The sequence below is a fragment of the Macrobrachium nipponense genome, chromosome 26 (genome assembly GCF_015104395.2).
Source record: "Macrobrachium nipponense isolate FS-2020 chromosome 26, ASM1510439v2, whole genome shotgun sequence".
Taxonomy (NCBI): domain Eukaryota; kingdom Metazoa; phylum Arthropoda; class Malacostraca; order Decapoda; family Palaemonidae; genus Macrobrachium; species Macrobrachium nipponense.
The window spans coordinates 17,318,298-17,338,407 of record NC_087215.1 but is presented as its reverse complement, the minus strand read 5'-3'; the positions used below and the strand labels follow the sequence as shown (position 1 = coordinate 17,338,407).

The 20,110-nt window shown below is 35.2% G+C and overlaps 1 pseudogene; it reads left to right on the top strand.

Annotated features, from left to right (window-relative positions):
- The first annotated feature begins 2,933 nt into the window (after positions 1–2,933).
- Positions 2,934–3,897, top strand: LOC135199579 (uncharacterized; annotated as a pseudogene).
- The last annotated feature ends 16,213 nt before the right edge of the window (positions 3,898–20,110 follow it).

Here is a 20,110-nt window from a genome sequence, read left to right as displayed (position 1 = left end):
TATTTGCTAGTCTGCCATCATTTTTGTATTTAACAAATATAACAAATAATTATGTATGAAAATCCAAATATTCTTGTAACATAAAAAGTAAATGTGTTCACATAAATCCAAATATTCCTGTAACACATAAAAAGTAAATGTGCTCAAGATAATTTCATTGTCGCTACTCATTGTAGACTACTGATGTTACACCAGGTAGCTGTTGTAGCACCGACACCAATGCTTCGTCACAGGGTCCCACACATGCTCCCCTCACACGTTGATATCGGTGGGCGCATTCTAATTTGTATATACTATACATATTTTAAATTTTTTCTGTGTTGAGGTGTAAAAGCAATCAAATCGGACTATTTCAAATTTTATGCTTGCTTTTGAACTATTATTAATATTATGGAAATTTTTTTTCGTTGTTTTTATTTAACATTTGAATTGAGATTTGATAGCGACTTCGTTTTGGTCAAATCGCTTCAGCGATGTGTGAACGAAAGATTTGAAAATGTCTCGTAAGAGTTATTTCTGAATTTGGCTACATGTGACATTTTCTTACAGTTTTGAAATATATGACAGATTTCACTCCAATGAATCATATTATGGCCTTATTGTATGCAATAATCGCGTTTTTGCATTGAAATAATAGATAAATATGGAGCATTCTAGTTGTCAGTTAATGAATTTTGAACGAAATCTTATGGAGTCATGTCGCATGAGATTTGAGCATTACATACATTAAACGTAAGCATACACGTGGTATATATTACTCTAAAACGAAGTGACAAGGTGAATGAAAGCAAATAGCTGGACAGTACGCTTGTATATGTCCACTCTCAGGATTAACCTTAACCTCGAGGAGGTTAATCCTGAAAATGTACCTTTTTTGGTTAGGTTAAATACCTCCTTTGGCAAGATGGGAAACGTGTCACGCCGCTCGCTAATTGTAAGTCTACACCTTTTGTAGCTAGAGGATAGTTCCTGCTTCATTAAATACAGTTGTAATTAATATTCATTAAGTTTCATGCATATGTGCTTATGTTCAATGGTTTTCTCTTTCCATATCGTAATCATACTATTCATATCTATATTTATGTGCAAAATATAGATATATACTTGAACTCGTTGCAGTATTCTTCCGCCGGGTAAAATGATTGTGTTCTATGGTAGGTCAAGATTAATCTTTTTCATTTGGATTTTTGTGGCGACTTCTGATTAAAAAGCTCTTGAGTAGTACGTTTATCCTAAGTTAGTTTGGGGAATCAGTAATATAACTTATCGCATTACCTAATTGTCGGGGGTGGTAGCTCGTAGCCCGGCCGCATATTTCCCAAGTCTGGAAGAGTTTAGGGATGACGAAAATTAGGACCAATCAAAGCGCGGGGAGCTGATCCTTGACGTCACAAGCCACGCCTTATAGCTACACTCGGTCTCATTGCCATTACTGCCAGTCACATTGCCAAAGAAAAACTTCCCCATTTCACAATTTACGGCTTGTATGACCTATACATTTTAGTCAGATATATCGAAACATAATGCAACACAAATTCAACAAACAATATACGTATTCTTCAAATGAGATACACCGTGAAATATATTATGCGTTATTGGCTTCTCCCCCTTGTTAATAAGGCTTAGTCCCAGCAGTCGATTATTTTCATGGCAAACGGCTGTGGCTAAATTGTATACTTGAACATGTGTGTTTAAAGCCATTTAGAAAGAGTTGCGATAACACATGGGATGAATAAAAAATATACAAAATGGTAAAATTGAGGTATGGTAAAAATGATGGTATATGACCTGTAATCAGGGCTACCGTTTCGTGGAATTTCGTCTGCTAGTGTAGAAATATTGTGACATCTGGCACAGTCCTTCACTTTATGCATGAATCAGTGCATGAATAGGAAGAAAGATATGAAAAAAATTATGGTAAAATATGTCGATTTATATAAATTCATGAAAATAATGCTAAATACGTGAAATCATTGTAACTTTTGGTTAAATACGACGTCGATAATTCCACGTCATGTAGAATAAAAATCCACATTTGAAATAAAGCTTATTTCCCCTCGCCAGGAGGTAACTTTTTTAATAAAGTATTTTATTTAAATACTGTAGCGTTTCGTTATCCTGTAGGATAATAATACAACAAAATAATGTGTAACACTAAAAGGTGAGAAGTGATAACGTAGCACAGCCATTGAGGGAACTTAATTCCTCTTGTATTTTGCTGGTGAAAGGAGTATCGGTCTACCCCACGTAGTTGACATATACATAGTCTTTGAGTTTACCAACATCCACTTCTTACAAGGTGGGCAAGTGTTAATCGGTGATAGTAAAATGCGGCCTGTTTTTAACGTGTTCAAAGTGAAAAGAGAAAACTTAAAGTGACCCCTAAAGAAAAAGAAAATGTATATGTGGTGTGCTTATGAAACACAACAAAAGTGGGTATAACATCTCCAGATTGAAAACGAAATTATTTTTTTCCTTTTCGGTGGAGTGGATGGTGACGACACCAAGGCATTTTGTAATAAATGTCAGAAAACATTTGATGCTGGACTAACCACTTCATATATAGTATCGTATATTATGTTGCGTGGAATCACAATTCCCTTAAAAATCATAATGAGTGACGACGTTGGTAAAGTTATGGACTGTTACCCAGGAGAGGGCACAGTTAACTCAATATTAGGTATTTTTTATTATAGAATTATTGCATGGTTTAGCAACGTAGTGGCAAAAAATTTATAAAAATATTGGTAATTCATACTTGCCACTTACGATAATAAAAGAAAAATTTGTATTTTTAGTACTAATTTTGTTTGAATACGACATCCCTCCTCTTCCAGGAGAGCAAAATTCATGGTGCTAACATGGCTAGAGAAAATGTTCGTCCTCCACACCACCAGGACTTGGATCGGTCTATTGCAATAGCAAAGATTTTGATGCTTTGCTTCATCGCGGAACAAAACCTCCCATTTCGTTTGGCGGACCATTTCACTGAACTGTGCAGGAACGTTTCCGTTTCCCGACTCTGAAATAGCACAATTCCTGCACATGAAAAGAACAAAGTGCAGCGAAATGCTTAAACAATTCGGTAATAAAATTCATGATGATGTCTCACAGCTTAGGAATAATAAATTTTCATTAGTGATAGACGAGTCAATTGATGTCAGTACCACCAAATGTTTGTCAGTGCTTGTTAAATATTTTGATTCACATGGAGAAACTATTAAGACCAGGTTGCTAGATTTGATTAATGTATATGAAAACCATTCCTCAAATGTAGGCTCCAGTGGGAGTCATTATTTGAAATGATTATGCAGATCTTAAATTCTCATAACATTCCATTAAATAATTTGGTAGGTTTGGCAGCGGAGCAGGTTGAGGCAACACCTTCCAGACCTAAAAATTTTCAAGTGCATTTGCCATTCCAGACACCTTTGTGCCTCAGAGGCTTCCAAAGTGCTTCCCAGGCAGTGCGAGGACTTGCTGAGGAACTTTTACACTCACTTTTCACACAGTGCCAAACTTAAATATGAATTTATGCAATTTCAGAAACTTTTCTCTCTAAAACCCCACAAACTTCTTCATGTATCACAGACGCGATGGCTAAGTCTCCACCAAGCAGTAGGAAGGGTCTTGGAACAGTGGGAGGCTTTGAAGCTGTACTTTGTAAGTATAGAAGGAGTGGAGAAGCTTAGGTCCATTAACCTAATAGTAAATGATCTCAACGATCCCTCAATCTATGTATATTTTAATTTTTTAAAATTTATTTTACCTTTTTACAATAATTTCAATCTCTTGTTTCAAAGGGAGACACCAACAATATATTTAGTTCATTTTCATGTTAACAGGCTCTAAAAATTAAAACTATTATCCCTGTAATTTTAGGTTTTTGTCGTGTAAGAAAGAGTGGAAATTAATTAACAAAATAAAAATTAGAAAATTTTGATCGAAGCCAGGAAGTGAACCATATACCACTCAGCAACATTTATTTAGGGGATTCAGTCCATACGCTACCGCAAAAAGAGGAATACTATAAAAACGTAGATATGGTCGCTGATATCAGGAGATGTAGGTTGCTCATGATAAAGCTGTGTGAAGAAATAAAAAAAGAGGTTTCAGCTACAGGATAATCTTTGGGAAATAGCTTCGCTGTATAATCCAGAAAAGGTTTTAGATCCAACCACTAGATATGTAATGCATCCCTCGCCCCTCTTGTCGCAAAGGTGCCTCGACTGTATGATGGTGATCTGCAAACCCTAGATAACGAATGGAGACACCTTGACAGCACTCCTATACCCCTAGACATCACTCCACAAACTTTCAAACCTGTTGATTTCTACCTAAAACATGGGTCCTTTAAATTTGATAATACATTTTTGTTCAAAAGTGTCGCCACATTTGCTCTGAATATATTGGCTTTACCTGTAACAAATACACATGCAGAAAGATTGTTTTCAAAATTAAACCTCATTAAAACATGTAAGAAACAGCCTTAGTATTGACTCAGTTAAAGCACTCACATATATTTCTGAATCTGTAAAAGAACAGGGGTATTGCTACAACTTCCAACCATCAGAAACCCTAATGAATATTTTGTAAAATGGAGATACAGTAGGTATTATTTGAATGCAAAGGAATGAATGAATGTTTTATTGTTGAAAATTAACAACAAACGGGATTGCTGATCTTTGCAGATAAGTTCCAAGCAAGTGTTGTTACAAAAATAAAGTTTCTCTTAGGTAGTAAGTATAAAAATGCAGATAAAATTTTTCATGTTTATTTGAAGTTGTTTTGTGTTGTATATTCTGTATGTACAGTAAGTTCCAGAAGTGAAGCTGAAAAACTTTTTTTTTCTACAGAGAAAGCTCTATCAAGCAAAATAAAGCTAACATATGATGCACAAATATCAAATCTATGATATTTATAACAATCATAAGAAAAAATTACAATAACAGTAACTATTTTAAAGTATAGTAATTACTTCAAACTGTAGAAACGAAACAATTTGAAATTCTCGTTCAACACAGGATTACCAACATTACCAATGTATATTTCGAGCAATGTGGAAACAAATATTTAATATCATAGTGTATTATCAGTTATTTTAGCGAAGATGCATAAAACCATGCAGGTATCGATAGAATGTAAAGGGAAAATCTCCGCGACATTAAACATAATCAACCATGAATGCACCTAGATTCAATAGAGAAGTTGGGTGTGGTTGGTAGTTCTGATTCTAGCTTCTAGGATCGAGCATAAAACACCGGGCATTGCAAGGCTTACAATGCAGGGCCACTGTCTGTTATTTATGCAAAGATAGAATCTTCAGGACCGACACCAGGACCTGTCCTTGCACCTGGGAAACAGACTCGCTTTTTAAAATATAAGAAAGACGGTCGCAAGCAACCAGAATACCCGTCAAATCACCACCTGGTTATGCAGGGAGACGACAGACCCCAACCACCCCCCTCCCCCTCTACCTCTACCTCCACCCACAATACTAACTCCACCTTTTTCACTTCAACCTTTTACCTCAAATCTTCAAATCATATCCCAACCGTGAAATTTAAGACTGAATTTGCGTAACTGGGCGTATCATAAGGGAGTGATATCACCCAAATTCATATTTGCACGGACACCAGTAATCAGTTCGATTCAGTCAAGTATTATTGTATAACAGAAATTTATGAGTTTTTTGGGGATATATATATATATATAGGGGTATATATCTATATATATATATATATATATAGATATATATATATATAATATATTGTTACGAAGTGCCAAGTATCTGGTTACCATTTATCAATTATTACCTCACCAAAAGCCAGACACCTGAACCCTCATAACACGTATTAAACGACTGAATACTCTAAAGGCAACCAGTGATCCCTTAACACTTACCAGTATTGCAGAAAATCAGACTAAGTTCATCAAAACAGGTGTGAGGTAATCTTGTAAGTAATTAAATTAATCAAAGGGCATCACTCCATCAACAACTTTCAAAGTCTAAGTATTTCCCTGATTTCAGAAGTCTAAGTACTTCCCTGGTTCTAAGTCACTTCAAGTAAATTGAAGGAAAGCAAATCAATTACCACTCTATGTTTCTACCTATCATCAGTGTAATCATAATCATATATACTGGTATAAAAATAAAAACACTTATAAAAATTTTAAATACAAAAATTTATTATTGAATTCAAAATTTATAAGTGAAATTCACAATATCAGGGAAAATTACTGTTACTTGAAAACAAAGTAAAGTTTCATTAATTCTTGAATCAAATTAAGTAAAATTAAATCAAAATTAATTTATCACAAAATTTAAGATAATTAATTCAATCAAAATTCAAAAGTGTTAGGCAATAATTGAAAATTTGAAATTAATTCACAAGTGCTAGACAATAATAAAACCTGAAGAGGATTCTAAGTAAATGCAAATTAATTCACAAGTGTTAAATTTAATGTGCAATGATTAAGCAATGAAAATAACTAAGTCAATTAAATTGTGAATGCAAATAAAAATATAAAGTAAAAAGACACACTTCAATAAGAAAATGAAATAGTGCACAAACAATGGAACAAACACAAAACACAAAAAATACGCAATGTGTAAAAGTGTAACTCTTTTTCACTCAAAACATTATAACCATCAGTTTTTACCAAACCTTCATGACCACCTGTTATTAGTTATTAGTTAACCAAACCATCATAACTTTTAGTTATTAGTTAATCACTGTTCCTAACCATTATTAGTTAACCACACTCTCTATCCATTATTAGTTGCAACTAATAAAAATATAACACTTTACTTTTTTGGTATACCAACTTCTTTCTTTCTCTTGCTGCAGCTTGTATATCACACTTTCACAAAAACCAGGCGCCGTTACGAAACAATGTTTGTTCAGATTCCACAAAAGAAACTAAATAACACTAAATAAACTCTGAGAAATATCAAATATGAAATTCTAAGTTACGAGTGCCCAATTTACGTTACGTTAATATAATCTCAATGATGTCGAGTGAGAGAGAGAGAGAGAGAGAGAGAGAGCAATCTAACCGCCTCGAGGTTCTATGATCTAATGAAATCTTCTTCCTTGCAGAAACTGGATTGGAGATATGATACAAAACGTATTTGGCACGAATGCTTCCAGAAAGTTCGAAATCTGACGCAATCTTCATAAAGAAATGTGCAATCTCCACGTGGGACTTGGCAAAGACATAGGGCGTACGAGTCCAGTCTGTTAAAAAAAAGACACATACTCTACTCGATTGACACGAAGGAGAAGTCTTATCACGTACGATGACAGATTCTCCAAAACACAAATGAAGATTTGAGATCGCTTATCAAAACGCGTTGACAGATTTAGGAAAGCAAACGGATCTCGCAGACCCTCTAATCTTACAGTGTTGACATAAAAGTTAAACATTCATAGCTTCGAACGGACAAAGAGAATCTCTCTCTTTTTACGTTCTACGTTAATATATATATTCTTTTACAACATGTAATGCGAAATCTGAACACACATTTTAAAACATACTATTCTAAGCTATCTAGGAATCTGAAAAAATGTTACACAATCTACATGACATTTCAAAGAGGGGAAATATGCATATTAACAGTAGAAATATATATATATATATATATATATATATATATATATATATATATATATATATATATATATATATATAGGACACACAGATGTACATGCTGTCTTTATTGCGACGTTTCGTAATTATCAAATTAATTAAATCATCAGGCTGTTAAAAATGAAAATAAAATTCCTAGTAAAATTGTAAAAACAAAACTAAAAATAAAAATTCAGAAATGCAAAAGCTAAAAAATTATTCTTATTAAGTGTACAAGATATACACATTAAAATTAAGGAAATTAAATTATTTAAAAGGACATGCATTAAAATGAAAGATAAATGAACATAAAATAAACAAAAATTAACAAAAATTGAAAGCAGCAGTGAACAGTTACAGAACAAGAAGTTAAGGACCGACCTACTATGAGATTCAGGGTCTCTGTAACACGGTTTTTTGGACTTTGCTCCTTGTCAATGCATCGGATGTAGCTGAAAGTTGACATATGTATATTTTACAACCACACACAAATTTTGTCAGCATTATCAATAACCTAAACCCGATAGTTTTAATCTTTATAGAGTAAAAATGATCTAGCCGACGCCATGGCCAATGATTACGAGCCAAGAGTCGAAAAACATTCATTACGTAAGCAAGCTAAAGACCTTTTGACGAAATGCTGCCCCGCCCATCCACCAGACAGAAACTCCATCGGCTCTGAAACCCAAAGACTATGAATGGCGGAACGATACATAGATGTGGGTGGGGTATCAGTGCTAGCATAGTAATACTACTGTAGCAGGAGTGCCGCAACAGTATAGCAGTAATATACATGAATTAAACGTTTAGGCCAACTGCTGGGATCCTTGAGGATCATTTAGCACTTCTTACAACTACTCGAGAAATTAGTTTTTATAGCCAGAAGTTAAATTTTCTAATCCAACAATGCCCATGGTAGCCTTCAGTGTTATCCTGAATTATAACGAGGTGAAAGTGGGTGGAGCCTCATGAAGTCACCATTCTGACGATAATTATTGGTGAAGGTTTAAAGCCAATATACGGTACCGGCTATTTTTTTTCAGTAAATAGGTAGATAGCCAATAAATAAAAATTGTTTGACATTGGATGTAGCAGTTATCAAATCAAGCTTGTCTACTATGTTTTTGAAAATTACCAACTATTCCCTACATCTTGTCAATCTGATTGTGACCTATAAAGTAGACTGTAATTTCTCAGGAAACCTATTTTGGGAGTTAGACTAATAATCGAAGTGTTTTTGTATTTATTAACATATTTGTTGGTTTGTTCATTATGACAATTATCAGTGGAGAGGTTCCAGAGTTCATAAAGGTGTACTGCTTTGCTTGTATTTAAATTTGTATGTCATTGTTGCCAGAAGCCTAGCCTTCGTTACGTATAGCCAATCATCCGTCGAGAAAGAGGGGAGAAATGCTGTCATAAGTTACGTAACGAGTGCGTTCGAAACCTTTTCTCTGAGTAAGTTGGCCCGTCTTTAAAAAAAAGTAACTTTTACATTATAAGTACCAAATTTATTCAACCTACGTAATGCAGAATACAGTCAAAATTTATGTGTAGATATAATATATATTCTGAATAAGCGTTATATTTATGAAATGCATAGATAAAAACTTATTGCGAAAAAACCGTGTTACAGAGGCCCTGAATCTCATAGTAGAGGAGTGGCAGCGTTAAGCTAAACGTAAACATAAAAACATAAATAAACAACACAAGTCAAGACATTAGAGGGAGGAAGACGTATGGGTGTTCAACGACGGAACAAGTTGATTGATAAAGAGAGATTCTAGAATAACAAGGTCCTGCGGGTTGGTGGTATGGCCTAAAATATAGAAGTCTTTATTATCAGTATATGTTTTACACATTTTGGAGTGATTTCTAATATTGGAGTGTTCCGGGTTTGCAATCCTGCTGCCAGTACGGAAGCTTATGCCACGATTAGAATCGATTATATTATATGATAATATATATATATATATATATATATATATAGATATATATATGATATAAAATCAACGGAGCATAACCAATAGGCATAGTGCTCGATTCTTAAGACAGCCCTCTGGTTATTCCTGACTAGATAGAAAGGTCCTGAGAGAGAGAGAGAGAGAGAGATCATAACAGGAGATAATCAAATTAAAATAATGCTCGCCAAGCATATTCACACTTCGGATCGTATGGACAATAGTCTCACTAATGCACGGAAAAAAAAAGTGGAAACCTACGAAAATATTCGTTTGGTGCGACCCTGAACGCAATTCCGCATGCAAAAATTTGCACAATTGATAAATTCGATGAAATTATTATATAACAAGCTGGAAAATACGTATATTTCCTTGATTCTTGAAATAGGCCTGACCATGTAACCAATACTAAAGCGCATATAACTTGGATTTCTTTTTTTTTTTTTTTTTTTTTTTTTTTTACACGAACTTGTGTCTTATTTATATTTCATTTAATCAGATACTAAACTTCTCTGTGCTTTATCAAAAGAAATCATAATAATTTTCGATATAACGCTATAAAAGCAGAAAGTTAATTTACAAATATTAGGCCAATGCTTATGCACTCGGTTCCTGCTGCCACTCTATGGTGAACACTTGATATCAAACTTTGAGAGCCGCAGATGTTTCTTTGGGGAATTAATTTTTAATAAAAATTATTGAACTAACATTGATCATTCACTGGGGAAATACTTTCTGCGCTTATACAGTTAATCACCGATGCGTATTATCAGATAAATAGGATGACAATAATTGGAATAAAATATACTAACTGGCAACCCCACGAGTTTCTAAAGAGGTACGATCAATTCTGAGATTTGTCGCAATTTTTTTACTACACCTTATCAAGTGCACCTTGAAAAACAACCGTATTCAGATTAGCTACTGACAGGATGAGTTTGTCACTTAACTATATTTGGTTACATTAGGCTAACTTAGATCACCAAAACAACAATACCGTAGGTTTCCTTAAGGGCACATTGGCTCTTGAAATTGTTTAATGAATGAAGCTGAAACTGTGCTCCTGTAAATAGTAGGGACTATATCAGTCTGATTCCTTTCATGGCCTAGTTATGACCAGTATATTGCTTTTATACAATGCACAGTAATGTGCATTACTACGAAATAGCATATGTCAACAGAAATCCGTAGTGTAAGCCTACTCCCTCTCTCTATTTTCCCCTACAAACAGGTCAGATACCATCATTTTTACCATCTTATATATTGTTTGATTCATCCCGTGAGTTATTGCAACCCTTTATAAGTGGCTTTAAACAAGCATTTTCAAGTATATAATTTAGAAATTCGCGATTAGAAAATATTATTTACCAAGAGGGAGAAGCCAATAACGCATAATATATTTCACGGTGTATCTCATTTGAAGAATATATTGTTGTTAAATTAGTGTTCCATTATGTTTAGATATATCTGACTAAAATGTATATGACATACAAGTCGTAAGCTGTGAAATTGGGAAGAAAGTATTTCTTCGGCATCGTGACTGGCGGCAGTGATTGATATAGCATTGAGGAGAGAGCTAAAAGGCGTGGCTTGTGACGTCATGGATCAGCTCCACGCGCTTTGATTGGTCCTAATTTTCCCCATCCCTAAACTCTTCCAGACTTGGGAAATATGCAGCCCGGCCAATGCTCGTCAGGCCTACCACCCAATGTCTAAAACAATATTTTTGGTTTTCGAATGTCTTTTAGCAAAATTTCCTTATGTCTATACTGCAAAAAAATAATAATAATAATTTGTTCCCTAGTTTACAGCTAGCATTTATAAATTCCCATGGTTGTATATGAATATTCCTATAGTCTGACCATGAAGTGATTGACCTTGACTTGGGGCTACGCTTGACGTGATAATTATGAGACCGCGTTTTCAAATTTCCTGCCGATTGGAGTTTTGGAGCATACCTTAGTAGCATCAATGAATTTTTAACTAGAAGACTGTAGAAAATAGTTACTGATGGGAACAATATTGATTACATGACTGACCTCGTGCTCCTCGGGCTAGCGGTATAGGCCTATCAAATGGTCTTCTGTATATGAAGGTCTTATGTTTATCTTTAACCCTTTACTTCCCGCACGTACATATATGTACGTAAAAATTTACTTTGCTAAGACATATCTGCACTAGTGTGCAAAAGAGATAGGAGGAATTTTTTTTCCAATAGTAGAGGAATTCAAATTCAAATTCAAAAAGTTTATTGATATACATCAAATGGAGTGTAGCAGCATGCTGCTATACTCACCTACAAAATTCAAAAGATTCCAGGCAAAAATCATAACAAATACGTAAATAAAAATAATAAACAGTAATGAAAAGCAAATATTTTACATGAGAAGAATTTTAACCCAATTTATACAAAAGCAAATGCCAAGCTATAATGCAAATTTTATACAAATCAAATGTTTATATACTAAAGCAAATTTTCAATAGGCAAAAGCCATATAAAACAAATATAACAAAAGTAAATGTTTTATAAAAAGAAAAATGTTAAGAAAAGGTACAAAAAATCAAGTTATACAAAATCCTACTAAAGGACAGGCAAATGGCTCACAATTATTTATTCCGAAATAAATTAGGAAATTTCTTGACAATTTTGGAACATACATAATTTTTCAGAAAACAACATACTTGATTTGTTACATTATCTATTCTGGGGTTACGAAACTCTGATAATTTATTACATTCCATAACATAATGTTGTAAAGTATGTTTCCGTAACTCACCGCATAAGTTACATTTAGAGTTTTCATTATCAATGTATTCCCAAGAATATTTATATCCCAAACGCAACCTCATTATTAAAGTATCTAGTTTAGACAGTGCCCTACCATCTACAATATTGTTGTTTTCAGACACAAACAAATAGTGTCTCATGCTGACACTACCATTGTTTAAAATTTGTCGAATTTCAGCCGCTTCCCACAAAGACCTCATAATTTTTAGCCCTTTTTTTTTTATTCTGCTCAGAGTCATTGTGCTTCCTGTATCAATATTATTTTTGTTTGTAGCATCCTTTGCCAAACTATCGGCCATCCCATTCAAATGAATACCAACGTGAGATGGTACCCAGTAAAACTTGACAAAATACCCTTGATCTTCTTTTGCATATACAAGTTCTTTACACTTACTTACTAATTCCCTGTCAACTGGATATCTAGAGTTAAGCGCAAGAAGAGCACTCCGGCAATCAACGAAAACAAACACGCCTTTCATCTTGTTTACTACTAAGGTTAACCCTTCATGAATGGCATGTAATTCAGCAGTAGTAGTAGAAGTTTTATCTTCTATTCTTTTTGACAGCGTCTCGTCAGTACTCACATCATTTACATAATACATAACCACCCCACATCCAGCCTTGATACCATTCACTGAACCATCACAGTACATATGTATACTATTAGCTTTAGGTAATGTGTTGATTTTAGACAGAATTAACTGTTTCAATTCGTATGTGTTGCACTCACTTTTTCTACAGTCAAGTTTACAAATGCTTACATTAATTTTGTGACACAACCACGGCAGCTACTTATTGTAATTTTACACAAAATTTTATAATATCCTATTTCATCAGTATATTACACAGTTTCTTAAAATACATGTTATATTTAACAGGGCAAACTCTATTGCCTGAATAACTGTCAACAGCCATCTTTAAGGTTTTTTCTCCCCTTCTCATCATACGAAGAGCAGCCATAGCCACTACCTCTTGTATTCGGTCAACAACACTCGGTAGATTCAATTCCAGTCTCATGATTTCAATCCTAGTACTCATGGAACAACCTAAAATAACTCTCATTGCCTTATTCTGGATTATTTCAAGAGGTCTCAACTCTGTGTTCGAATAATTCACCAGCACAGGTGATGCATAGTCTATAACTGAACGCACCGTACTGATGTACATCATCCTTAAAACAGGAATACCAGCACCGTTACCTCTATTTGCCAACACCTGTAAAGGTCTCATTCGAGCTATACAAACATTTTTCAAGTAATTAATTTCATCCGAGCTTTTGTTAAATCCAATGTACATACCAAGATACTTATAACTATTTACTTTTTCCAAAGTTTTACCATTTATGGCAACCGTATTACTATTAACCATCCTTGACTGAAATTTGCTCTTTTCTTCATTTATCACCAAGCCCATGTGCATGCACAAATTCTGTAATTCTGCCATAGCCCTTATTAAAATGGTTTCACTAACACACTGTATCAAAATATCATCAGCATAAACAATAATCTCAGTACCAGCAGGAAAATTATGCCTCGCAATTTTATCCATCAAAACATTAAAAAGGGTAGGACTAAGAACACCACCTTGAGGAATACCTAACTCCATCAACATTTCCTCGGACTCATTTCCTTGGAACCAAACTTTCGCTCTTCTCTCAGTTAAGTAACTCCTAATCCACCTCAGTAAAAATCCCCTGACACCTTTGTTGACAAGTTCTTCTAGAATAACATCACTGCAAGCTCTATCAAAAGCTCCTTTTAAGTCAACAAATGCTCTACAGTTAACATTAGCATTACTTAAGGTTTTAATAACGCAGTCTGAAGTACTTTTCCCCTTTATAAAACACATTCGGGGATAATTGGTCACCAATCATATACATTAATCTATTTAATACAAGACTCTCCATTAATTTACACAAACAAGATGTAAGTGAAATAGGCCTATATTCTCCGTTGCTCTTCAGTATAGGTACAACAAGAGCTATTTTCCATTTCTTAGGGAGCCTGCCATTTTTATATGAAAGATTAATTAGATCTAACAAAGGACTATCCTCCATCATAATTAAACAGTTTATAATTTCGTACGTTATCCCATCCGCACCAGGAGCGGTAGATTTGCCCTTCTTCATACAAAACAACAATTCATCTTTTGTAAATGGCAAACAAGTCTCACAATTTATAGCCTCTTGTAACGCCACGAGTTGTCTTCGTTTGTACCGCCTGTTACGTAACAGGACACTGTTTGGGAGACCACTGATACTTGCAGCTTCCGACAATTTCCTAACCAATTCGTTCGCTTCCCCTTCCCTTCGGATCATGATGAGCCACGGTTTGCTTCCTTTTCTTTCTCACTTTATTGACCAAATTCCATACAGACCCAATCTCTTTAGTAAATGAAATTTCTTCCAAGAACTTATCCCAATATTGACTTCTGACCGTCCTTCTTACCTCTGCTGTCCCGTCTGCTATCTGCATCATGGTCTCTCTACTCCGATTATCATTTGAATATACACTTTTTAAATGAGGAGAAGCCACTTTTTATAGGAATATTTAAAATACTATCAATGACAGTTAGCAAATCTTCATAGAATATGTTTTCATCGTTTGGATGACCATTAACTTCCTTGTAATGTGTGTACCACTCACCAACTTTATTCATGAACTCTAATTTTCTATCAGGTTTTAAATGATAGCACTTCCTTTTTTTACTGACAAACATCTTGTTTATGCTTAAAGATACTTCTAAAGCAAAGTGGTCACTAACAAGCTCACTAACAACCAACGCATCAGCTGTACATTCAAACATATTAAAAAGTACCGCATAATCAATTCTGCCACCTCTCACGTGCGTTGGTGCACCATTCCCCAAGACTGACATTTTAAGTATGTTATTTAACACAAAACCATTTCTGTTTTGGCTACCACTGCTTCCCAAATCATGATGGCGAGCATTAAGATCACCCACTAATAAACAGTACTCATTGAAAATGACCTTAGGTAAATTCTCAAGATCCAATTTATCAGTAAAATACAATATCCTTCAAATATAATTTTACACACAAACACTCAGCGCCATTAATTTCTGTCGCTTCTGATAAAACACCTGGTATATCATTTTTCACAAAAGTAGTTAGACCCCTTATATTTTTCTCAATATCTGCCGAAAGTACAAATGATTGATAACCTGTTAATTGGAAACCAGCCCCATTAACACCGGTTTCTTGCAAAGTTATAATATCGAAATCATGAGAAAGAACCCAAGCATGAACATCGGTTCCTCTTTTTTATGGCGCCACTGAGTAGCAGTGTTCTGAAGTGAACGAACCTGTCTCCCTAGTCTACCGCGTTGCCAAACTGGCGGGAATCCCGCTAGTTCTGGCGGAATCAAAATTTGATTTGCGGGTTTTAAACCGTTGCTGCGGCTAGCGGGAAATCTGGCGGGATTTCAAAATAGTTCAGTCATATTACAGCAATTTTTTTTATGACTGTTTAGAGACTTATTATAATTCATGAAATTTTAGAATTTAAATGGTTTCAAGATAATTTTATCCAAAAAAATATCAGGTCGTGACCTTTTTACCAGCATGTTATGCACGTCAGAAATCTAGCCGTCAACACTCTCTCTCTCTCTCTCTCTCTCTCTCTCTCTCTCTCTCTCTCTCTCTCTCTCTCTCACACACACACACACACACACACACACACACAACTGTTCAAGTGTCTAACGTGAATACTGACTAACTCGTGAGCAAAATCAATTAAACTATGACCCTCGAATGAGAAGTGCCATTAAAAGTAGTAAACAACTTTGATTACCCTTATGAAAGATACTTACGTTTACACTTTAGGAAGTATATTGAACTAAAGAACTCGGGAGAATCGCTTAGTGAATCTCTTAAGGCGTGAGGCATCTCTTGATCAAATTGAAAACAGTTTGTTTTCAGCATATGTTGCTAGTGGAACGGTCTCTGCGCTATCTAATTTTCATTTGTGAATTGTGTTTCCCGCCATAGAAATGGGTCTAAATTACCCTCAATCTTACAGGAAAAGCTGGGAAAGTGTTCCTTTGTTAAAGGATTGGTTAATGACAGTGGAAAAAAGTAAGAGAAGGCCATATTGCATTTTTTGTAAAACTGTAATGGCTGCCAAACTGAGTGACTTACGTAGCCATGCTCGCACTACTAAACATATAAGAGCAGCTCAACCGTTTTCAAGTGCACGACAGTCAAAAATAAAATTCACAAATATTGACCATTCTCTGAAATATGCAACTAACGAGGCTGAAGGACAATTAGCTTTATTTATTGCAGAACGCACTGCATTTTTAACTACCGACCATGTTGTTGAAGTTAGCAGGAAGGCTTTCCGTGACAGTAAACAAGCACCACATGTAAAAATGCGCAGAACGAAGTGTAAAGAAATGCTAGTGAATGTGTTAGGACCTCATTTTAACCAGTGCTTGCGAGAAGATATTGGTGATGCTAAATATAGTTTAATAATTGATGAATCTACAGACGTAAGTGTTGTCAAGGTACTTGGAGTTGTTATTAGGTATTTCAGCTAAAAATTGCAGAAAATAATATCAACACATTTAGGTCTTGTTGAAATTGAATCTGGAACAGCAGCGAGCATTGTATGTGCTATCAAGAAACTTCTCGAAGATGTTGATCTTAATCCAAAGAAACTACTTGGCGTTGGGGTTGATAATGCAAGTGTTAATACTGGTTTAAATAATGGTGTGTGCGAATTGTTGACAAAGGAATGTGGCCTGCCTAAATTATTCATGATAAGGTGTGTTTATCACTCTATTCAGTTAGCTGTATCACATTCCGTAGCAGAAACTCTGCCGAGAAATCTTGATTTTCTTGTAAAAGAGACATACAACTGGTTTTGGCATTCGTCTAAAAGACAGCTAATGTACAAACAGCAGTTTGCTACAATTAATGACGGTAAACAGCCTCTTCAGATACCAAGAGTATGTAATACGAGATGGCTTTCCATTGAACCAGCGGTAACACGTTATTTTATCTCAATAGGACGAGCTAAAGCTTCATTTTGAAATTACAAGGTCTTCGGAAAAATGTTACACTGCTGAATCATTGTTTGATATGTACAGCGATCCTGTTAATGAATTATACCTCCTGTTCATGCGTCCCATTTTGCAAGAAACTCAACGGACAATGAAAACATTTCAAGGTGAAAACACAGACCCAGTGAAACTTCTGCTTGACCTATCGAATCTTATCATTTCATTAAGCAAGAAAATAACGATCCCCACAGCCAGAGTTAATCCATTAACGACTGATATCTCCTCTTACTATATAGATCTTGGAGCATACATAGGATATGAATTTGAAAAGGTTTGTATATCATTTGTGGTCAAGTTATGCAGCGAATTAAGAAATAGACTTCCAGATAACTTTGAGGCATTACGGAAAATATATCTTTTTTTTCTGTTCATGAGTGTTTAAATCAAGTCAAAGATCCTATTACTGAGATTGCAGAGATATTCGAAAATCAGTGGCGCAACTTAACAATAGTACAGTGGCACGAAAAGAAATCTACGAAAAGAAAGTTGAAAATCGTTGGCGGGCAACTTTAACGAATAGTACAGTGGCACGAAAAGAAATCTACAGCAAAGTTTTGGATCGATGTAAGAAACTACCGAGATGCATTGTAATCCATTTCAGGAATTGCATGAAATAGCATTTGGCATCTTATCATTACCACACTCAAATGCCGAGGTTGAGAGATATTTAGCCAACATAACATATGACATTCCTAAAAGTGTCTTAGAAAAAATAGGCACGATGGCTGCATATAGTGTATCATATTCAGGTTTTTCAAGCTCGACATCTCCAGTCACTGCAATTTTAACTTTAGTTGAGGATGACGATGATCAATTTTTTTTCTCTTCACAAGAATAGATTATATATAAGGATACGAAAGGATCTCTGGCTATATATGTAAGTGTTTACATAATAAAAATATGGAATGTTAGTCCATATATATAAAAGACTAAAACTAAAGAGGTCAACCAGATTGCTTGCAGGAATGTGATCAGACTAGAGACGCTAAAGATGACGTATACAATAAAAGTAGGCTAAGATAACATGCCGTCACCTGTAGTCATTCAATTGTTTATAAACTTTAGTCCAAGCTTCCTGCTTGAGACAAACACCGTGACCTATAGCTCAAGCGGCCTACGTGATCTGTAGCGTGTCTCTTTTGATTGTATGTTCGTATGAAACTATGTCATCTGATTGTATGTTCATATGTTCGAACTACCGTCTGTTCCTTCATAACTTGTAACAGAGATGGTAAACAAGCAGAACAGAGTTAGCTATCGTCATTAGAAGACCTGTATCTCTTTACCTAAGCTTTATCATGTAGAGAGAACAGAAGTAGCCATCATCATTGGCAGAAGCGATCAAGCTATCGTTATTAGAAGACTTGTACAATCATATCTGATCTTCAGCATGTAAAACTTCAGAAGAATATATATATTTTTATACTTCGTGTTTTCTACAAGAACCTCCTCACCATAAGTTTAACACATCGTCGTCATAAACAAGAAGATAATCCCGACTTCGTAAGTGATCTACAAACCCCAAGACACTCCATTGAAGATGGAGGTGCAATACCAACCGACTTAGCGTAAGATTATCGCAAGTCTAACATTACCTCATAGGGCGCCTTATCATACAAGGCAACAGCCCTAAAAGTGGTGGCATGCGTACCAGAAGAACTCTACAACTTCTCCGAAGAAAAATCAGAATAATGAAGTATCATATAAGAACTCTTCAACGACGACGAAAGCAGCGGATTCTTCAAGCAACCTAGTATCATCGTTTAGTGAATAACTTCAAGAAACAAAACCGACGTGTCCATTTTCCTACGGCAACGCAAGCTTCGTCTCTCATTAGAATCCTTCAAGAAAACATCGTTAGTGAGCGTTTCCGGCACTTCAAGAAACAAACCGAACGCATCTGCAGCATCGGATCTTTCAAGGGCTCGAATCATCGAAACAACGCGCACGGGGGAAACTGAAGCCAAACCAGGTCATCCGCTAAATAGAGAAGGAGGACCAAGGCCGTGTGTCGTTATCGGAACACCGTGACTTCCCACAAAAGCAAGCTAAGTACAATTTTTTATTCATTTTGGAGTAACTTTGAGTGTTTCCTTTGCAGGTCGAATTTCGTTATTCCTGTGGCTGAAGTTACGAGACATTCTTAATCTTACTTTTTTACAGAAATTATCTACATCATTGAGATTTCGCTACTGCGAGTTTTTTATCTTTGAGTGTCTGTTTCCAGAAGTTCTACTGAAATATCATAATCATATACTATGTTAATTTTATCATTTTGGGTGATTATTAATCCCTTACGTAACAAATCATATTAAACAGTGAATATGCGTTTACGCAGTGGACGTCTGTATTTATACAGATGCATGGATAGGGTCGTTAAGCACCGTATTGATTAGAAAACACACAAAAACAAGTGGAACACCCGTACAAATCTAGATAAATTAGAGGTAACACTATTTCGGGTCATGACAATAAATGCTCCTTTGCAAGTCCCGATTGCAGTTTTAGCCTTGAGTTTTTGAGTTATATAAAATATCGAACCTCAATGACTCAACTTAACTTTAAAAATACGGCTGGATTGCAAGGAATAACATGCCTATAAAAAACTTTCATTAGGCTAAATGCGCTGACCAGGATCCCTCAC